This window comes from Haemaphysalis longicornis, unplaced genomic scaffold (assembly GCF_048455015.1).
Source record: "Haemaphysalis longicornis isolate Haplotype H1 unplaced genomic scaffold, Haemaphysalis longicornis Haplotype H1 scaffold_11, whole genome shotgun sequence".
In the NCBI taxonomy this organism is placed as follows: domain Eukaryota; kingdom Metazoa; phylum Arthropoda; class Arachnida; order Ixodida; family Ixodidae; genus Haemaphysalis; species Haemaphysalis longicornis.
Window position 1 is genome coordinate 4,285,139 of NW_027526214.1, and position 8,226 is coordinate 4,293,364.

Here is an 8,226-nt window from a genome sequence, read left to right on the forward strand (position 1 = left end):
GCCGCAAAATTTAACGCCTGTGCTTCTTCCACAAGATCTATCATTCTATGCCGTCGCTAAGTAGCTCGCTATTTTCGCCGCCATCCTACATTTCATCCCGCAGGGATCATCACTTCAAAGTTGGAATTCCAAGCAGCCGGACAAATCTTCATTTTAACTCATTCGTGCCCACTACAAGCTCGGATTGGAACCACCTCTCTGCTTCCATTGCAACAATCATCGACACTACGAACTTCAAGATGACCTTACACGCGTACCAGTTTTGATGTTGCTCCATTCGTTGTAAAATGTTTTTCACCAGTCCTCTCTGTAATACATTGCTTTGAGAGTAAATAAATAAATAAAAATAAATAAATAAACTACCACAAGCGCCGCTGGCATCGCACTGTGGTACCTTGCGAATTTCAGTATGGCTTAAGTTGTACCTATTTATAATTGTTTGTTAGTCAGCAAAGTAACGTGTAAAGAAGTATTTCCTGCCTCTTTAGGACTTTGTGTGCGCTCTTCTTGTCTTATTCTTCACATGACTCTTCTGATACTTCCAAGTCTCCGTTTAGGTTCAGCGCAGCCTCGGTATACGCCGAGTTAGAGGCACCAGACAGGTGACTACGCCGGAACTGAAATAACTGTCACAACCGCCGCCGGCATCCCGCCTTTGCACCTTGCCGATTTGAGCATGGCTTGAGGTGCACCTATTTATTTGTAATTGTTTATTAGTCAGGAAAGTAACCTGTGGAGAAAGTTTTTAGGTGCTTCATTTATAATGTCTGTGCGCTCATCTCGTGTTCTTGTTCATCACATGGGTCTTGTCATATCCGGTAAGTCGCCATTCACGTCATCTCAGCGGAGCGACCCAGAGATTTGTGTACAATATCTACGTGTACGTGTTAGAGTTACTGCCCCGGGAACTACTGTGTTTATTTTCTAGGGATGCCAATATATCTTTGTGCGGATCGACCACAGATATGTGGAAACATGTAGATCTACGAGGTGGATTGAACATGGGGAGATAGAAGAGTTTTGAGGTGTGGAGCACCGTTCTGGCGGCGGTCGAGATTGGGCGATGAAGAACGGACGAGTAGCGGGGCCAGATCTGCAGTTCCCGTGTTTTATTTGCAGTGCCAGTGATTCCGAAAACGAGGTCGGGCCTCAACAACGCGTGCTGGGCCCGAAGACGAGCTGGCAGAGATTCGAGATCACGGCCCATGGCGGAACCACCACGGCAAAATACTTTTAGATTGAGCTGCTCTTTTTGCTGCTTCTTCCGGGCGTACCTTTATTCGAAATGTAATAAAAAATCTTTCACACGTTTTTTCTATTATTTTTGTTCACTATGATACCATTTCCTGCTTTCCATGTTGCTGCGAGTACATTTTCCCATCTTACCGTTTCTCTCGTGTTTGGTTCGTATTCGTCAAATACCTCCAAAGCCAAACGAGTCCATCCTAATTTATTTTAGGCATACTTAGGTATTGTCTATAATCATTTTTAACTTATGTCACCACCCTATCTAATTTTTTTTTAAGTTTCAACCGGTAAGTTTCTCACGTGAACCTAATAATGGACCATGTTGTATGATACGGAAAAGTAAAAATATAGAGAATTAATCGTTGGTTGCATGGGTTCGAAAAAACTACCCCTAACTTGGCCATTACAGGAACATTCACAACTGTTGAATGAATTGCACAAATAGCCAACATTTATTACAGTCATATACAACTAATGGTACTGCGAAAAAAACTGGCACCTTGGCAAATAAATAGATTGCAGTCAAATTATTGTGTAAATACAAAAGACACAGAAGAATTGGTATGTGGTCTCCATTTGTTGAAAAAAATTATGATTACATCAAAACTTGTCGTCCGTATTCAAAAAATTGTACTTTATTCCACAGTCGTGGAAGGAAGCACCAAGCCCGCAAAATTGACGTTGAAAAAGAATTCATCATGTCTAAATCAGAATTGTTTGCATAAGAATAAAGTGAAAAAAATAAAATTTTAGGAAAAACAAAAATTGATTATCTAGAGCTTTGTACAAACCTGATAATCTTGCTCTGAAACGTTAAAATTGAACAGGTTCTTACTGCTAGCCCTCCTTTGCTGCGACAAAATATTTTTTAAGTTTTCTTGCTGCCCATATTTTTCTTGCCGAGATTTTTTGTCACGACTACTGATTGGCGCTTACTGTTCTTCACTCGGTACAGTTTAGATGTACGACTTGCTAGGGGAGTGCGGAGGAAACGTTCGATGCTAATGACTTTCAAAATATCTGCTGAACTTTTATTGCTATTTTTGAAACACCACACAACGTAACATACATGGTGTTATAGCGAAGGCTAAGTAATTAAAAATAGGCGTTCCGTAACAAATTTTTTTTCCTGTGGGAAATGGTCAGGGGCCATGTGGGATGCAATACGCAGGTTTCAAGTAATTTGTAAAGAGAAAATATTTATAATTTGGAAAATAACTTTTTACATACTGGTTAGGATCCTCTACGATCCCTAGAGGATCGTAAATAAAACGGATAAGCTTAATTAAATTTGCTAAATTTTAATTCCGGAGAGATCTACAGAGGTGAGAAAATGAGCACCCCGATGAGTGCAACGGGTTCCGTGTGGCAGCTGGCTGCATGAAATGAACTTCCGCGCGCTCATTCCATTTGAAGCTGTGTATGTCACTCGGCCATGATACCTTATTTTTTGCTCGAGCGAAAAGTATTGCGCCGTGGTTGCCATTTCCGTGTGAATAATAACAAAGAGGTGCCCGTACATCAGGTGCACTGGCTCCAAATTCTTGTAGGCAACGTAGTGCACACGAGTTTTTTTCGGATTTTTTGCTGCACAGCTGTCGAGGTAAACTGATTAAAAATTTTTAATATTGTCGGAAACATGCCGTTTCAGTGCGATACAGCGTGCATACCAATAAAAAATTCGCATTTAGTCGTCAATGTTTATATTGCAGTTCTCTTTCCATCTCTTGAGTTGGACTTGGTCATAGACCCGTGTAATGGGGACGCCTCCTGAAAAACGTTAACACATACGTTGTGGGCCAGATAGTTCACCTTCCAATGAAACAGTATAAGAAGCCCGAATGAAATTTGAGTACATTAACAGAACAATCTAAGGTATACAACCCACCCAGTACGCAGGTATTTTTGAGCGAAGCAACGCACTCACCGTGCCACACGACCTGGACTCTGCCTGAAAATTCGTTCTCCACAACTCTGCTGCTCCTCGCCACGAAACAACGCCGCCGCAGAACATGAACTTTGTGAGGGGGGGAGGGGGGATTCAGACACAGAACAATTGGTGGGTGTCAATCGGGAAAACACACTTGGAAGAGGTGTGTGACATGGCGAAAACTGCAGTAGGCGCGCATTTCTATGTTCAACTGCTTCACAGTCTGCACACGCATATGCAGACACATTGAAAAAAAAAACAAATAGCCCGCCTCCATTTTACACAACAACGCAAAAACTGGAAGACCAAGCAAAGGGTTTTTTGCAGAACACTTTCCAACGTGTCTGGTTCTATGACTATCCTTGAGTTGAGAGAACCCTGCTTGGTAAGGTTAAACTTGAAGAAAAATTTAATAGACCGACCAAGAAAGTCTTTAAAAGCCATCCAAACATTGTAGGGCCATAATGGCGGATTTTCAAACGACAGGACGAATTTTTGCCTCTCAATTATCATCCATCGCCTGACAGGCTGCCTGGGGAAGCTTTTTCAGAAGATTACCTAGAAATTGTTTACTTTTTAATGCACAATGGGGTTGTCCTTAGTTGTCCGGCAGGGTCTAGCATGGAGCAATAAATGAATGATAAATTTGTGGCCCTACACTTGTCCAATTGGGACGCCCTCACTCCTAAACTGTAGTGGGTGAAATTATGTCACCTGGAGGAAGCCTTTGCAGCCTTTGGTCATTACGATATCCTCAGCGACGGGAAGTCATCAACTACCGGGCAACATGCCCAACACTCTTGCTAGTTGTATGGGTGATTGGGGAGTTTGTGTCCGAATCGAAGCGGCATTCTCAAGCGCTCACTAGCAGGAAAATTGCGTACCCTTGGCGGATGTTTGAAGCTGCGCATTGTTAATCCTAATATAAATTCACTGCTAGAGGCATGACCATTGTCTTTCCCTGTTCAATGTGTCTAGACGATGTAAAAAATCTTTAAGATTGTGTAATCTTACAAGATGCGTAGGCTAAGTACATCTTGATGTCAAGTAACGGGTCTTATGAAAAATGATTTTAAGCTGAACCTAGTTGAACGCACTTGTTTTGGGTTCTCTAGAAAACATGGGAAGTGGCCAGATGATGGCATAGGATTGAGCGGTGTCTCGATTCCGCTCAAAAAAGAGCCACAGATCTTAGGCACACTTCTCGATTAAAAAGTCCCATTTATCCTCCAGACCAGAAAACTTATTCAAAACGGTTGAAAAAAAAGTGAATATTGTCCCGGTTTTGTCTCGTCACGGAAATGGCACTAACAATGCTCAACTGTGGATTTTTACCAGCCTGGAAGAATCGGGGTTGTAATATGGAGTGTTGTATCTTGATCACGAAGGGAAATAGTCTCAAAATGCTCGCCCTAACGCAGGAAGTGGGGCCCCGGCATACATTTACCCCTCTACGGACTAGCCCGGAGAAAGGAAAGTATGACAGGTATGGTATATGGGGCCAATCATACTAGGAAAACCAGTCTTCTTTCGATATGGTTTTAGTTTACAAAATATTTACAATTTTAGATGCGTTTTAACCGTATAAACCTAATCCATCTCAGTGAACATTGGCATTCATTACTGGATGTTTCCTATTGAGGGTGAAGGAAAACCCTTGCCAATTTTCTTCCTGCTTTGTTGATGCCTTGAATCTTTTTTTACTGCTTTTGTAGCCTTTTGGCATATTCAGCTTGTGTTAGGGGGCTTTAAAATGCATGTTCAATACACAGAGTACCAAGAACCTACTTTTGGACAGTTTTATAAATCGCAAAAAAAAATTTTACTCGTAGAATGTTTGTGCTTTATGGTGGTGTCTAGAGAACCATCTGTAATGCAGGCGAAGCCACAAATGTACATACCATAATTTACAAAGCAGAAGCAGGTGTCATTTCTCTTATTATAAATCATATTGCTGCTAGCTGGAATGGCGTTACCTCAAACTCATAAAGGATGTCCGGGGTTATGAGTGCAGTCTTCTCTCGTTCTCTCGTGACCCCAATCACTACATAGGAATCATGAATGTGACATTTTTCAAACATGATATTTCTAATTCCATCATAATCTCAGATTAGCCGGAGGCTGTTCGTTCATTAATATTCCAAACCTATTCCAAAAGGTATGTCATCGATCTTCATGTGATGTCGTTTATATTACCGTAAGCCTCGAATCTGAATGTGTCTGGGCGTTGTGTTTCCGGTTCCTCCGAGATTGCCAGAAATTACAAGGCTTAAGAAATGTCTGCTGTTGATGATACTACTTCCCTAATGGGCACAGTAGACATGCAGCGGTACTCTACCGTGATTTCAAACCAGACAACAGTCAACCTCGTAAAATACGGCAAACATAGTGGTGTAAATAGACAGACAATGTAATACACGTAATCGAACACCGCTTGAGGCAATACACCACTGGTCACAGAACGGATTATTTGAAGTTCTCTTAACTGGAATTCAGGCAGTTCAGACACACTCGTTTCATTCGCACCCGCTCACTGGCCCCTCATGCCTACCGTCCATAAGCTGTGGACAACGTAAGGGAATACTTACAACACAACAGCATCAAGTCTCGAAGCTATCCAGGCAATAGCCCACTCCAGCAAAGGCTCTTTTTTGACAATCCCATACTTTGCGAAACATGCGCTTGACGTATTTTAGAAAGGTCAATTTCTACACCCGATTTTATACCACACAGCTCAAAGCAGAGTCTCTACAGAAGCAGTGCTCATTGTGTTCGGATTGATTTTTATTGTATTTTTACGGTTCCATTTGTATTGTGTAGCCACTTTACTGACGCCCTTTGTCATATTTGGCCTCGAGTTAATATTATCATGCCTTTGTCTTGGCAGTGTTTCAACATGTTTATGTGAATGTTCAAATATCCTCGCGACAATTATGGGTGTTATGCACTCTTATTTGTGTTCTTTTTGTTTTGAACAACATTGAGAACCAAAAAAATGTGGCTGGAATAAATAGGAAAGCCCTACAAGTAATTGAATTCGGCAACACGGTCGAAAAGAGAGAAACACACAAAAAAGGCGAAAAAACAAAACCTACAACAACCAACTTAGAGAGCATGATGAAACCCCACATCAATCACCGAAATCAAATACTGCAGAATGTGGTCCTAAATCTTACTGACACTGGAGTTGTTGGTATTAATATGTAAGGTTATGAATGTAACTGTTAAGATACGGGAACACGAATAATGATTAGTTTGGTTTTGTTTTTAAAAATTATGGATATGCCCTAAAATTGAACTTTAATCAATGATACTACTGTGAGTTTCATTTTTTGGTACAATGTCATAACTTCCTTCGTGTTTGTCTGTGTCATGGAGTTTAGGTCCGCGATTGTGAATAATTTTTATAGAGTAGTTATGTGATAGTATGAAGCATTGTTAGACGGTACACCTGGCATTAGTTGTATTGTGACGTAGTGTTGTGACAACGGTTGCTTAAAAACCGAAAATATTTGTACTTCTTTTCGGGTACTACGACTTCCTTACTAATGTATTCGAAGGTTACTTGACCACATCGGCTCTAGCTTCTAGGCTATTCAGTTAACGGTTTCTAATGAACTTATGGTCCTGTGTCTAAATTATTTATTAATTTTATTACCTCAAGGGCCTCCAAGCGGAGGAATTACATGAGGGGTGGTACAAAAATACATTTGGTACGAGCATAGAAGTTTGACATGAGTTTCATAATAACAACAACAAATAATATGCACAACCTCGGTTCTAAAAAATGTACAAGAATATAAAATTCTGCGGAGACGGAAATATTATAAATACGCAATGCATTAGCGCTAAGGCTGAAACACAAATACGATGAAAAACAAGGAATAAAATAAAAAAGGCTGAAAATACAAATCATAAAGCGAAGGCCATCAAACAAAGAAATGACACCAATAAATCACACAATCCCGGGCACTGTAAGCGACGACTTGAACTGGTCAAGGTTTCTTAATTGGACCACGTGATCTGGAAGATTGTTACATTCCTTTGTAGTGCGAATAAAAAATGACTGCGCAATTGTGTTATTACGGGGGCGAGGGTATGTTACTTGTAGTTGTTTACTGCTTCGGCTAGATACATGGGGTTTTGGCGTGGTGTAATTGTTGGGTGATATAGAAAGATAAAACCGGTGAAATAATGCCAGCCTCGCGAGCTTGCGGCGGTGGCTGAGGGAAGGAAGAGCTACGCGTGATTTCAGGTCTGTGACAATAGTAAATTATGATGTAACAAACTCCTCCCCCGGAAATCGCGTCCGCTTGGAAATACCATAGAAGGGCGCGAGACAACAGTTATTCATATTTTAGGAGGGTGGCCGGCCCGTGAGTTTTCACGTGTGCCGAGATATCTGGGGTGAATAAATTCACAATGGAGATGCTCGACTACGTTTAAACTATAGAGGTTTACTGCACAAAAAAAATCTACAGGGCAACGCCCGACAGAAGAATAAGAAAGCTTCACACTGACATCGGCCTTTGCGCGCAGGCACTAATCCGCCGTGGCTTACGACTTAACCTTCTACTTCGAAAACACAACTCAGACAGCTGTACACGACACACTCTAGAGGCAAACACTTGTTTTAACCTCGACAACACAAATACAAAAAAGTACTAACAAGTACGCAACCCGCAAAACACTCTAGGGGACAAACATCGTTAGTTACAAGTGACGCTACAAGACGGCCTCGCACGGCAGCAGTTCACGTATTTCGGGGGTCCGGGGTGCAGAAGCTGGTCGGCCATGGGACTTTAGGCCACAGGCAAACTCGAGCGCTGAGCCGAGCCGTGGGCCGATACGTCGCGAGCCTACCTATGTACTTCCGGTAAGGCGCGTCACCCCCGGATTCTTCCCCGCGTAGCACGTTCTCGAATCTCCGCCGACTGCCCCAACCGATCGCTTGCGTCCGCCTAAATAACATCCGCCAGCCGTCCCGTAGACCCACTCCGAAGTATTCCCATTGTTCCTCTTTTCCCCCTCCAGCGATCATGACGTCA